This window comes from Schistocerca americana, chromosome 1 (genome assembly GCF_021461395.2).
Source record: "Schistocerca americana isolate TAMUIC-IGC-003095 chromosome 1, iqSchAmer2.1, whole genome shotgun sequence".
NCBI classification, from domain to species: domain Eukaryota; kingdom Metazoa; phylum Arthropoda; class Insecta; order Orthoptera; family Acrididae; genus Schistocerca; species Schistocerca americana.
In genome coordinates this window covers 442,774,676-442,789,754 of record NC_060119.1, presented here as the reverse complement: position 1 = coordinate 442,789,754, position 15,079 = coordinate 442,774,676, and the positions used below count along the sequence as shown (strand labels likewise).

Here is a 15,079-nt window from a genome sequence, read left to right as displayed (position 1 = left end):
AACTTAGAACTAATTAAACCTAACTAACCTAAGGACATCACACACATCCATGCCCGAGGCAGGATTCGAACCTGCGACCGTAGCGGTCACGCGGTTCCAAACTGAAGCGCCTAGAACCGCACGGCCACACCGGCCGGCTTTTACATTTAATGCTCGTGGTAAATGCCCTTCAAATCAAAACCGGCGATGAAATGCACCAATTCTCTGAAGATTGAGATGCCAGCGGCGATGCGCTCAACGATGAGAAGCGCTGTGAGGACGAAAATGAGGGCTTATCAGGTCAGGGTAGCAGAAAGCGGCCATCCACTAGTCGGGGCGATAGTTACTATGGATCGGGTTCAAAAATGGTTCAAATGGCTCTGAGCACTATGGGACTCAACTGCTGAGGTCATTAGTCCCCTAGAACTTAGAACTAGTTAAACCTAACTAACCTAAGGACATCACAAACATCCATGCCCGAGGCAGGATTCGAACCTGCGACCGTAGCGGTCTTGCGGTTCCAGGCTGCAGCGCCTTTAACCGCACGGCCACTTCGGCCGGCTATGGATCGGGCATCGATTATATCCCGTAAGTTTCAAGCTTTGTCACTCTTTTATATAATGAATGTTTTTTTCATCCGATTTAAATGATTATTGAGTCTCCCTTGAAGCAAACTGAATTCTCGTCAGTGTATCGCAGCCGATGTTTTTTATGTTGATATTTTCCAGTTTTTCGGGCAAAAAAGAGGTTTCTAAAAATGGCCATTTTTTTATTTTATTTTTTGCAAATGCTTACTATGAACTAAAGTTTCAGATAACCACAACCGGAGTTACAGTGACAACCGTCGATCTACCTCCTTTCAGAGGTGCCTCGGGAAAATCCCAATTACACAGGGAAGTTATTAATATTTTTCAATGAAAAACACGAATAAAAGTTTCAATGTATGCTTTTTCCATCGCAGTAAACACCATTTGTCAACTACATTCTAGCACGGAGAAAAAAATCCTGAATTTGAGCAATGTTTTGGTGCGTCACCCTGCCGTTTTCCCTTAACACAAATAACGTATAGCATGTGATGCGTAATTCAGTAGTAATGAGAAGATCAAACAGAATGTGTGGATGTATATTTCGAAGTGCGTCTGGAGCAATATTTACCTGACTGCTTACTTACTAATTGAACAAAAGTACTATGAGGATAACATTGTCGTAGTGTGTAGGGGAGGGGGGGGGCAATATGAAAGTGTTTACATGAAGCGAAAACTAACGACATTAGTATCAAATCCTCAGTTTTCATGGTCTCTAGGCCGATTGATAACATGCCTTAGTTTAGTCGAATAGAACATTATGAAAATATTTATAAACGAACAGAACTCATTAGAAAGTTCTGTTAAGAAATGAAATAGAAGACATTTTGCACCGTTATGTCCTGAAACATCAATCATCTTCCCCTTACACGTAAAAACACAGATGAATATAAGTGGTCCGGCCGGGGTGACCGAGCGGCTCTAGGCGCTGCAGTCTGGAACCGCGCGACCACTACGGTCGCAGGTTCGAATCCTGCCTCGGGCATGGATGTGTGTGATGTCCTTAGGTCAGTTAGGTTTAAGTAGTTCTAAGTTCTAGGGGACTGATGACCTCAGAAGTTAAGTCCCATAGTGCTCAGAGCCATTTGAACCATTTGAATACAAGTGGTAACAATTTCCATCCAAATTCGTCGGATATTATCTTCAACTTGAGTAGGAATGCCTCAGGTAATATCTTCAATTCGTCGAGTAAGAGTGATTGCAGAAAATTAGCTGCGGTTTACCACACATAACTGACAGTGCACTTATAAATTTTGACTGTGTAATCGCAATACGCGGTGCAAACACTGCATCTCGAACGAATGCATTCTTCTTTTAACTACGTAAATGAGCGCAAATAGAAGAATGAATTGCTTTAAAAAAATTGCTGTTGTACGTATCAAAGTTTTGAGTTCTTGGATGTTTGTTCGATTTCTTTTGGTTTTCGAGGAAGGAGTTCTCGATTCCCTTAAAATATCATTTCTGCCCATTTTTAATCTGGATACTAAATAACCTCAAATATGGAATTCTCTGCCAGGAAGGCACTGTTACCTGACTATACATGGCGCATTGGTTAGGACACTGGGCTATATTTTGGAGAGGAACGAGATTCAAAACCCTGTCCAGTCATACTGACACAGGCTACCCATGATTAACCCGATCCGCTTAAGAGGAATGCTGGGATTATTCCTTTCTTTTTCAAGAAAGTTCTGTATTGACCTCAATTTCAACAATACGTTAAATCCTACCTGTTTTCATTTGTAAATGTTTAGAATTCCATAATATCCTCTCCTTCAAAAATATTCTTCTGAACGTGTATACACACAGCGTCGCGTCGCAAGAAAGGCAATTTCGGTCATAGCTCAACACATTACGCATAAAGAGGCCAGTGTTACGATAATAAATCCATACATATTATAAAAATGTGAGTGTGTGTCTCCAACGTCTCCTCCTAAACCACCGGACCGATTTTAACCAAATTTGGTATACATATCCCTTACTGTCAGGCAATAATCGCTGTGGGGGTAAGAACTGCCTACCTATCGTAGTTTAGGAGATATGACGTCATGAACAGTGACATGCGTGAAAAATTGCCGCATCGTACATGACGTTTAAATGTATTACTTTTTTGCAAGTACCTGTATTCGCAATAAATTTCGCAGGCAGAATCCACATTTGCTGCTAAATGCACCTACAAAAGTATGTCATGGTATGACACATAGTTCAGAAGATGTGACGTCATAAACAATGCGTGCGTCAAATACTGCCGCGTTGTGGATGACATTTAAATTTATTACTTCTTTTCTGCCAACTCTATTCGCAACACATTTTGTAAACAGTATCCACATATGCCCCTGAAAATACTTACAAAATTAGATCATTGTATGACACATAGATCGGGAGAAATGACGTCATAAAAACTGACATGCATGAAAAACTGCCGCATCACGCATGACGCTCAAATTTATTACTTGTTTACTACTAACACTATTCGCAACATATTTCGCTGACAAAAATTCGTTGAATGTATCTAACAAATATATAATTGTAATGGCTCTGAGCACTATGGGACTTAACATCGGAGGTCATCAGTCCCCTAGAACTTAGAACTACTTAAGACTAACTAACCAAAGTGTATCACACACACCCATGCCCGAGGCAGGATTCGAACCTGCGACCGTAGCGGTCGCGCGGTTCCAGACTGAATCGCCTAGAACCGCTCGGCCACACTGGCCGGCTATATCATTGTACAAACAAAGTTCAGCAGATATATCATCATACACACTGAGTACGTAAAGAAGTGCCACAAAATGCACAATGTTTTAACACTTTTTTTCTGCTTAAGATATCCCTGCAATCGACTCACCTAACGGAAGCCCCGGCACCTGGCAGCGCTCTTGACAGCTTTCAACTGTGAAACGCAAACGGCTGTAGAAGAAAACTGTAGCCGTCAATAGAGTTTATGAAAAAGCGTTGCCATTGAGACGGTTACAAGATCGCGTTGTAGACACGCGAAGCAGCTGTTCCCAGCGTACAGAAGCTGTCCGGAATCATGTTTCTTACTTTGGATACCGTACTTATACGTTTGTACGACTGTTTCATAATTTCAAAGGCGTTATCAAGAATACATGAAAATGAAATTTTTTCTCGATATTCCAACACAAACACAGTTAAGTTTTTGTTTGCGTCTCCAGTAGAAAATTACAGAAACAAGAGCAGGGCAATGCCGAGCTTGTCAGCGACTTTATTACAAACCGAGATAGTCTTCTAATCAGGTAATAATTGTAATATCCAGTCGAATCTTGCCAAGATATTAGTCCGATGCAGTTACTAGCAGTTGATTTACGGAAATATGAAGTTGTGAACTTCACAAAACGTAAAAATGTAGTAGTCTTCAACTACACGATTAACGCAGCTTGAGTCTGTTATCTCTCGATTAACACAATATGAGACAGTTAACTCTTACGAATAGCTGGAAATAGCAATATGTGCAGACAGGAACTGGAAGGGTTCCGTAGACCCAACAGTAGGAAACCGAATTCACTCTCAGTGCGTCAGGAAACTGCTGTAAGCCGACAAAAGCGATTGCTTACAAAATACTTGCGCGGCCTATGCTCAAGTGTATGAGAACAATGTCAGATCGACCTATCACGAGACTTGTAGCGTGTAAGTTAGAAAAGACAGCGTGTATATGGTTACATGTTTATTTTACAGGCGTAGGAGGTTTTTTTTTGTTGTTTGTGATCTCCAAGCTTGATCAATTAGGCCCTCAGTTAAAAGAGGGTACGCCGGCCGGTGTGGCCGTGTGGTTCTAGGCGCTTGTCTGGAACCGCGTGACCGCTACGGTCGCAGGTTCGAATCCTGCCTCGGGTATGGATCTGTGTGATGTCCTTAGGTTAGTTGGATTTAAGTAGTTCTAAATTCTAGGGAACTGATGACCACAGATGTTAAGTTCCAGAGTGCTCAAAAAATGGCTCTGAGCACTATGGGACTCAACATCTTAGGTCATAAGTCCCCTAGAACTTAGAACTACTTAAACCTAACTAACCCAAGGACATCACACACACCCATGCCCGAGGCAGGATTCGAACCTGCGACCGTAGCGGTCCCGCGGTTCCGGACTGCAGCGCCAGAACCGCACGGCCACCGTGGCCGGCCCAGAGTGCTCAGAGCCATTTAAAAGAGGGTACTGTCGGCTGTGAATATCTGACTGAAGATGAAAAAACGTAATTACATTCTCAAGGAGGGCCGGTTCGAGAACGTTTTTCCACAGAAGCGACTTATCATTTGGCGTCCGCCCCCCCTCTTTCCCCAGCGCCTGTGCCCCTTTTCCTGCGTACATCATCACTCGTGTCAATTTTCGTTACCATTTGCGGAATGCACGGTATACAAATCTTGGGTCTGGCACCAGGGGCGCTGCAAGTGGCCGCTGCTGGCTGTGGTACGCCCTGTATAGAAATCTTACAGTTGTGCCCCTCTGCCACCCCTCTCCAGCATGGCGCCCCAGGCGACGGCTTTTTTAGATTGGGCCTACAACAGGCCCTGTTCTCAAAAGTTTTCGACAGCAATATCGGCCATAGGCATCTTAATCAGCCGAGATCAAGTTAATTGTTACTGGTCTGTGAAGTATCGTGTGCACGTCTGTGACACATTGAGGCAGCATTAGGACTGTTGATGAAGAGTGTGCGGAGCACTCACTGTCGCTCCGTATAAGTATTTCATTGAGCCTTGTCACCTAGCATGAGTGACTCTTTCATGCTTTACTTAAAATGTAAGTTACCCTGGATTCGTTGTCTTGAATATTATTTGCATTTTCCCCGCAACAGAGAGATGCCGAAGTTGTATCCTATTTGCCTACTCATTTATGTACAATTAATATGAATTTAATCATTTACTCTTTTCCGAATATTCCTCGTCAGTTTCATAGTATACAGATAGCTAAAGATTAGATGGATAGACCGCATAACTAAGGAGGAGGTACTGAATAAATGTGAGGAAAAAAGAAATTTGTGGCACAACATGGCTAGAAGGAGAGATCGACTGATAGGGCACGTTCTGAGACATTAAGGGTTCACCAATTTATTGCTGGAGGGAAATGTGGAGGGTAAAAATCGTAGAGCGAGACCAAGGGATGAATACAGTAAGCAGATTCACAAGGATGTAGGTTGCAGCAGGTACTCGGAGATAAAGAGTAGCATGGAGAACTGAATCAAATTAGTCTCCGGACTGAAGGCCACAATAACATAGATAACTAAGGCAACATAAATGAAGTGCTTTCGTGAAAGCTGAGGCAGGCGTTAAGTTGGCTGTCTGGTAACCTTTGACTACGTTATTGGTGCAAAATGGTTCAAATGGCTCTGAGCACAATGGGACTTAACATCTGAAGTCATCAGTCCCCTAGACTTAGAACTACTTAAACCTAACTAACCTAAGGACATCACACACATCCACGCCCGAGGCAGGATTCGAACCTGCGACCGTAGCAGCAGCGCGGTTCCGGACTGAAGCGCCTAGAATCGCTCGGCCACAGCGGCCCACGACTACGTTATTAACTAGTCACAGTGGAGGCAGTAATTTCATACAGATACCTGTAATTAACAGTGTGTTCATGCATAAAAGTGGAGCATTCACGTAGACTCAGTTGCGTGGAAAACCTGTTGGAAGGATGTTGAGTAGCTTTGGTTTCGCTATGTAAGACATGCGCGCGAGAGAGTGAACAAAAATACTGAAAGAACTTAAGTGTTAGGTACTTGAAGATATATATTGAAATATACCACGTATATTTGTTTTGAAAATTCCAACAAATTGTTTTCACAGCGGGAACTGTGAACAACCTTCAGCCTGGTACGTATTGTTGCCTCAAAAACAGTACAAAATACATTAGATCAATTATGGCACTCACGAAGGTACATTGACAGTCATTATTCACAATCGTCATGCTCGGGTGGAATGGGAACAAATTGTAATACAGATACGTTACAATGTCACAATTAAATATAATCTCTGGTATGCACTTTTCAGTGATTAGCGAAGCATAAATGTAGATGGAGACTTGTTTCGTTTCTTCGATTAACTACCGGATGCCGATTTAGGTAAAAAGATATGGCCTATGAACAGTTTTTCTGTCACGTAAAGGAGATTTCCATTATTACTTTGCCCTACCAAAATATAACACCTTACACTAAATAGGAAAGTAATAAACTTTCTGCTTAAAATGGTAGACTTGCGTTATCACGATTCACTTATGCCAACCTGCAAAAACATTAAAAAAAAGAGAAACGTACACACGTTGAAAGTAATTTAAAGCTAGTCGTAAATAAACCTGTTACACCTCAAGAGCTTGCTGAGCATCTTTGTCCTAAAGGAAGCTTTGCTTAAAAATTTGTACTAAAACAAATAATAAAAAAGAATGAAAATCGAATGGAGAAAAAAAAATATTCTTCGGAAAATTTGTACAGGAACATAGAGAAAAGGCAGTCACATACTAATAAGCAACATGGAGCTCTGTAAATGTGTCTTGAAAATCTCAGACTCAACCCAGGAGAGGTGTGCTATGTTCTCTCCTCACTTCGATAGTTTAGTTTGCGATGCAAGGGCGTGCTGGTCTGCGAGCATTGTACGATGCTGAGCACATCCTGGCGCGCTTAGAGTACGGCCCGTCACCAAAAAGTCGCCAATGATCGGTATCGTGGCATATGGTAACAAAAATCTATAAAGTTCGGAGCTCGAGCAGTGTTAAGGGTGTGCTCAGTTGAACACCTCAAAATAATGAGAGGATAATGAAACAAATTCCCTGATATTTCGATAGTGAAAGCAAGATAAGTAAATAAACCAACGGAACTAAAAACCAGAAGAAACGCAGAACTAAAATTAAACACTTCCAGCGTTTTTAAGGAATGGAAAAAAAATCTTCGTCTTGGAATAAGGAAAACAACAGAAAAGTGACGAGATGACGAGAAGAGAGGTAACAGAACAGCAACTGAAAGGACAAATTATGAGTAACTGTTTGAGTTGGTTCACTATTGGCCGGATGCGAGTGAAGGGAAGGTTAGAAAATTCAGTACGATGTGCAGAGAATCTACATGAGCGACGGAAATCCACTACAAAATTACCCGTCAAGAAGACTGCATACCTTTTAGTTCAGCAGGACACGGCGCCAGCAGCGAAGCTCCCCAGACACGTACGAGAGGCACCGAAACCCCTGTGCTTTTAAAGCGACACCCCCGCGCACCGCCCCTTAAAGGGTCCAGCCAATGGGCTGCGGATGCGAACACTGCCTACCCTCTTCTCGCTTCCCGCGCTCTTCCTCTTACATTTTTAAAGTGGTGATTCCAAGCAAATTGCGGGAAACTATTCATGATGACACTGTTTCTATACTCAGACCTCTTGTGAACTGTCCTACCCTCGCAATTTAAGATCTTGTGGGATGTCATGTACGAGAAGATAAAGTACAGAAATGTGAACGCATTGAAAGCTGTCTCGGGGCAGACAGGTATCCAGCGGAAACTATTGAGGAAATATTGTAGACTTTTCCCGCGAAATATTCTAACTCGAAAAGTGATCTTACAAGGATCTCACACATTTGAGCGTTGTCAGAGTACGTACGCCACAGCTCTCCTGAGCCTCCTCTGTCTCAGGTGAACCGCAGTCTCCAAGTGCTCTTATTAATAAAGAAAGCAAATTTTCTGAACACTTCTTTCAACCGTTGTGGGTGTTTTGTGAATAAGGCCATTTAGGTCGCTTTATTGTGTTTCCTCTTCTTATAACATCGCTTCGGCTGCTGCCATCATAAGATAAAATTTAATAAGTAAAGTATCTTACAAATGAAGAGATACATCAAACGATCTAAGGCGCTGTTTTAAAAATATCTGCAAGTAGTCTACAAAGAAATCGGAGTCTTACACTTGCTTTCATTATCACTACTATCGTTGAACTTCATATCTTCACCCACTTCACTCCCAGAAATGTGTAATTCATGACTAAGGGCAGGATATTTCGTTTTTTTAATGGATTTCAATCATTTTTAGGTATGTACAAACTATTTTACCCTATTATTTATTCGAGTTTCTGTCATTGCCACACGGAATATCTTGGTGATGACTATTTTAGAATGTTAACGTTCATCCCCATACCGTAGCCTCCATTTCGAGTGTTTGTTAGATCATTGACTGCATTTCCTGACTTTTGGTGGTGTTCGGCATAATACATAGCTGCTCAGACCCAGATGCACCAACGTATGAGTTTGGACTCAGGTAGGAAGGGAATGTTTGGAGCTATTTCATAAATGGACTGAACGCGGGCTGCAGCTCCGAGTAATACTTTCTTAAGAGAGGAAATGATGCTGTTAACCTCACTAAAATTATTGTTGACATCCTCTGTAAGGCGCTGTAGGCCATGGACAAGACATGTACAGTGGATCATATTGGGATAGAATTCTTTCAGTATTGATCCCGCTTTTAGCATACAGGCAGTATGGTCTGTCGTCAACAGGAAAAATTTTCCATCCCTGCCTTCAGGTGCCCATAGTATATGTAGGGCAATCCTGACAGGGGAAAGAAAACCTGTACATAAAATTGATAATAGAAAACTTATTAACTTATTTGTTTTTGACAGGCTTGGTAAAAAATCAGTTGTGACATTGGAATCTTCCTCAATACACTGCCGGAAAAGACCAATTTTTGATTATATCTGTCTAGGCATGATGAAATTACATCTATAGCGCACTACTCACTGCGAGTCAATACGCTACGCAACTCTACTTAGTAACTATAAAAATAAATAGACTCAAGTGTTACCTGTCTCTAGTGTCCGACATCATTTAAGTAAAGGCTGTCTGGGTTTATCCCAATGCGCGGCGACTTGTAAACATATTCTCAAAGGGACTATGCATCATACAGTGTCGAATTCAGTGCGGGCTAAATTCTTATATGAGTGGGTATAATTAAAGTGCAGTTATTCAAGATGTCGAGTGTGGGCTGTAATTATCGTATGGCAGCGACAGTAGGTAGATGTTCTAATGTGTTACTGCGGAGCCGATTTACGCTGGAAAAAATTAGTTCCAATTTTGGCAACCATGTGCAAATGTGGCGCTGTGAATACAAGAAAGACGTATAGAAATATTTCCCTATGCGATGGATTGGGAAAGGGACTTGTGTGGAAAACGTTAAATAAATGAGGAAGGCATAATGTCCATTTTATTGTTAACGGCTACTTTCACAAAATGAATTGTTCAGAATGAGCACCAGAGACGGCGATGAAATGCTGTACGACGTCAGATTTGCGCTGGGTGGCCAAAACAGAAACTATTTTTTTTCCAGTGTAAATCATTTCCACATTAACGCATTAGCCTATCTGTCAACCCCTCCCCTTGCAGCCTATTATGGACATATGTATTGTGAAATAGTAGTCAAAACAGCAAGGATTTCTTTTTTTTTTTTTTTTTTAGTGCATGTCCACCATCAGATATAATTCTTACGACACACTTACACACTTCTCTGTATTCTGAAAATACTGCCCTTGTATTATTAGTTTCTTCATTGTTATAAGAAAAAAGAGGATTATGATTTAACCTCCTGTCGACGATGAGGTCGTAAGAGAGTGAGAAAAAGCTCGAAGCAGCGGAAAGGAATCCACCATGTCCTCTTCGTACGAACCATCCTGTAATTTTCTATTAGCTCTTCAGGGAAACCACTGCTTATCTAAACCTGAATGGCTGGATGTGAATTTGACCCGCCTTCCTCCCGAATGCGAGTCCAGTGTGCTAACTACTGTGCCGCACCATCTACAGCTGTACTCGGCAAACTACTGTGCAGTGCTTGACAAAGGGTACGGTCCATTGTAACAATTATTAGGGATTTTTTCCCGTCCATTTGCGTATGGAGTGCAGGAAGAGCGATTGTTTCAACGCGTATGCGCGTACTGTAATTGTGTAATCTTGGAACGATCTCTGTGGCAGCGATACTTGGGGGGCGGGGAGGGGGGGGGGAGGGGGGGGGGGGAGCAGTAGTAAATTCCTAGAGTCACCCCTCAAAGTTGGTTCTAGAAACCTTCTAAGTAAGTTTTCACGGGATAGTTTTCGTCTATAGTCAAGGATCTGCCAGTTCAGTTCTTTCTGCATCTTCGAGATACTTCCCTATGAATCCAGCAATAATGTGACCTTCTTTGTATCCACTCGTTATCTCCTCTTAGACTGTACGCGTCCCCCACGCTTTACCTATATTTAAGTCTCCTGTAGTAAAAATCTTGCCTATCGCAAATGAAACTGAAATACGCGTGTCGTAAATTCTAGGATGTGAGAAGTAGAATTAAGGGTGTGATATATCCACAGGCTCAGAAACTTAACAGCCTCTACTCCTTGTGAAGCAATGCATGAAGTAACGAACTATCGTGCATTTCCGCTACGCAGATTGATATGTCTCCGCTCCAAGACCGAACGCTTTCCTCTACATCTTGTCTCAGTGTAGTGTGAGTGCCAATCTAAACGAGTTGTAATTACACATTCTATGATTGTGTACGTTCTGTGAGGTCGAGGTGTTATTCAATCTTTGACTGCTCGGAAGTTGAAACCTGAAAATTTTTACCATCAACCACTCGAAGTATGAGGTGATACACGAATCAGTGATAAAGTGGTGTCAGATGTTCAATTATAGAACATATGCCCTTGAAGAAAATCGACTCGGACGCCCATCACACCATTAGTGTTTCGCTAGGTTCAAAAAATGGTTCAAATGGCTCTGAGTACTATGGGACTTAACTTCTGAGGTCATCAGTCCCCTGGAACTTAAAACTACTTAAACCTAACTGCACGAGGGAGGATTCAAACCTGCGACCGTAGCAGTCGCGCGGTGCCAGACTGGAGCGCCTAGAACCGCTTGGCTAGGTTCCTGGCTAAACGTATATATGTGTGTTTTGTGTATGTATTGTTACCAAATTATCCGCTAGTTTGGTTTTCATTTTATCAACAAAAAAAAGGTCTTCTGACCTGTGATTTTCTGGATGTCATAGGATATCACACAGAAATGTGTAAGTAAAAATCGCGCTTCAATATGTTTCGTAACGAACTTTTTAGAACCATAAAACAAATCAAAATTGTAAATATGTTTCATTCAGGACCACTGAGGATATTTTACGTCAAAGCGAAATTCGTGTGATACAATAAATACGCATTTTTTTAATAATTGCAAAGACCGATTTCAAATAGCTTTAATTACAGTACTGTGGGCACACAAATGAAGATTTATATATAGTTTTCCCGAGGCCTCTCATCATCTTCACTCTTCTGCTACAACTCCTCCATGTTTCTTTGCTACCGAGAAAGTTTTCGATGATCGAAAAAGAAAAAGCGCTAAAACTGTTTTATGGACCTCCTACTGAAACAGCCCCTTTGTTGCAGCTGAAGTTCGTGGAGGTTGCATCGGATGGTCTTGCTGAAACTATAAAGTATTTTGAGCCATCTGTTCACAGCTTTCAAGTGACGTCATTGACTGTCTGTGGAATCGCATCAGGGCGTCAACTGCCTGGCGAAATGGGCAGCCAGCAACAACGAATCCGTCTTCATAATCTACTTCACGTAGTTGTTTGACATGTATAGGGGGCACCTCGTGCATGAGCAGATCTGCAGCGCCGAGTCTGATTTTTATCCCCAATTATTACTGTATGGAAAACTGGATGACGGTGCAGAGTGTCGCCGAAACTGCTCGCATTTGAATAAAGAGATTTAAACACGCGGCTGAAGGTGTTACAATTAATTCTCATACGCTGACCATCAGTCGTCCCACTCTCCATCCGAAGTAGAAGACAAAAATACGGAGAAAAAGCTTTGATCCCTGGCTTTCTGCATGACATATGAGAAAAGTGGAAGTATCGCATTATAGATTTTTTTCGGTACACAAGATGGTTTGCATGAAGGTTGTCATTGTGTTCGAGATACCTTATTATGTTTGTGTTCACAATAACCTTCCGTATTCTTGTCGATTAAGATCTTTTTTTTCTCTCAAGACGGCCAGTTAAACACTAATCTTTCTACCTTCAACAATGAAATGTATTTCGGAACACGCAGTTCTATCATCCGATAAACGTTGCTTCGATTTTATTTGTACTGTGGAGTAATTTACAAACGTATCAAAAGTGATATTGCACTCATTCATTATCGGATTTATAATGCGACATTCCTGAAACCTAACGTCAAATATCTAATGAAATAGACACGAGTTTATACTTTCTTATCATTTTGCTGCTGTCTTCCTTAGGTACACATACGATACCACGATAGGAAGCACTATTGAAAGGGCTTCTTTCGGTAGAACACTTACTCGTATGACAATGTACAGGCTGGTGTAATAACATTTTCAACCTAATGATTACAGTTTGTTAAATACACCAGCATCTGTCAAAGACAGAACTGTTGTCCATAACGAGACAGATTGGCGTTCTCCTCGGTTCCCGGATATGAGACCTCGGCGTAGCTTCTCCATCCCCCAAGTTTTTGTCTACCTGCCTAACGGATCCGCTGGTGGAGGGCAAAAACTCTCGGCGCAGAATAGGAAGAGATAATGTTCGTGCAACAGGATGTGTGGACCCCGCCACATAGCTGACCTCGTTTCCCAGGTATCCCTCGGGCCCGTCGCATCTCCAGTCGGGGTTGTTGCCCTATATCTGCTCTGCTCTAACAGCTAGTCTAAAAAAACCGCAGAAAGGCAGAAGGCGCCGCAGACTGTAATGAAAAGACGTCACATTAAGTATACTGTGTATTTCCTAGTCAGTTACAAAAGCATAATTAGAAAAAAAAAATGCTTTCATTTCCTTTTCAAGGTCATTTGCTGCTAACCCGATGTAATTATAAGGAGCAGCGTCTATGGATTCGTTTTAGCGTGTGTATGGTCGTATTGTAGTACTATATTTTTGGACTATGTAATGCGCTACGGCCGCAGGTTCGAATCCTGCCTCGGGCATGGATGTGTGTGATGTCTTTAGGTTAGTTAGGTTTAAGTAGTTCTAAGTTCTAGGGGACTGATGACCTCAGATGTTGAGTCCCATAGTGCTCAGAGCCATGACTATGTAATGCGTTACGAAAGAGAGTAAACAATTTAGGTCTTGGACATAAATCTGAAATGAATATTCGTACCTGCTTATTCATCGGTTCGTCCCCGCTCTTTGACACAATCCTGAATAAAATCTTCGAACTTAATCACTCATTGCTTCGTCCCATGAACTTCGCGTATTTGGCACTGAGCGTTTGCAGTTGAATTGTCGGCCATATTCAAAAAAATGGATATAGCAATCGTTAGACAAGATGAGTCAGCAACGAAAATGACTGCGTGATGCTACTTGAATCGTCCTGTCGAGATAGGCCAATGATGATCTGACTATACTCTCCTAACATAGTGTAATATACATTTTTCTCAAAATCTATTATTCAACTAGGTAAATATCTATTAGCAGTAATTTTATTTTTCCGCTAAGCATTTCGAAGAATTACACCTCAGCTATCAGCTGGAATTATTTTAAAAAATCAACGTAATGTAGATGTCGACTATTGTGAGTGCGATTTTCTGTGCATCTAGCGTCCTGCCCTGTACCTTTTCTAATCGTGTGCCTATTACAGGCTTCACTGTTTATTTTCCGATCGTGTAATGGAAACATACAGATACGGGTGCATTTTATCTAATATTTATAACAGTCACGGTTAAGCGAACTGTAACGAAAATTTTCTTGTTCTAAGTTAATTAATTCCTTCAACCAATCTTCATCATTACAACAATACTTTTACGAGGAAAGTAGAACTAAAACAACCAGACGTATCTAGTTACAGCTGCTCTTAGAATGTGTGTATGAAAATTAATTTTATACGTTTGAGTACAAAAACTTTTGGACAGATGCGGCAGACACTCGTGATATTAATTCGAAAAATAGGCGTGGCTGTTAAATTGAACGCTACGATTCAAGCTCCTTGCAAGCCATCGTTCTTGCAACCAGTCTCAGTAAGTTCTTCCGAATCAAGTATCTGTGCAGCGCGCGGTTCTCAGGCGTATTTTACTCTAATATGCCCAAGCAACTAATGTTAGGGGCTTTTTGAGAGTGTATACTTAAAGAGGCAGTAATATTTTAAGATGTGCATAATTTTAATTGGCGTTTGTGAATTCAACTGCGCTAAGTAAAGTCTGCCGCACATGTCAGGGATAGCATAGGCTACTAAAGGCATAACAGAAGTGAGAGGGCCGGCCTTTGTGACCCAGCGGTTCTAGGCGCTTCAGTCTGGAACCGCGCGACTGCTACGGTCGCAAGTTCGAATCCTGCCTCGGGCATGGATGTGTTTGATATCCTTAGGTTAGTTAGGTTTAAGTAGTTCTAAGTTCTAGGGGACTGATGACCTCAGATGTTAAGTACCATAGTGCTCAGAGGCATTTGAAAAATTTTTAGAAGTGAGAGGGAGGAACATTTTATTGTTTGTCTTCCAACGCTGACACATAATGAGCGTGCGCTTCTATAGTCCTATTAAAATTATTTGATAGTTGACGTACGTCACGTGCTGCTACGGT

General features: G+C 41.7%; 1 protein-coding gene across 2 annotated transcripts in view; it reads right to left on the bottom strand.

Moving 5' to 3' along the window:
• Positions 1-3,499, bottom strand: part of LOC124623558 — a 34,846-nt gene extending 31,347 nt beyond the window's left edge. For both annotated transcript variants that reach the window (XM_047149045.1, XM_047149046.1), the window contains exon 1: positions 3,409-3,499. The gene's annotated coding sequence lies outside the window, so the exon portion shown is untranslated. The remainder of the gene's footprint in view (positions 1-3,408) is intronic.
• Between the last annotated feature and the right edge of the window lie 11,580 nt (positions 3,500-15,079).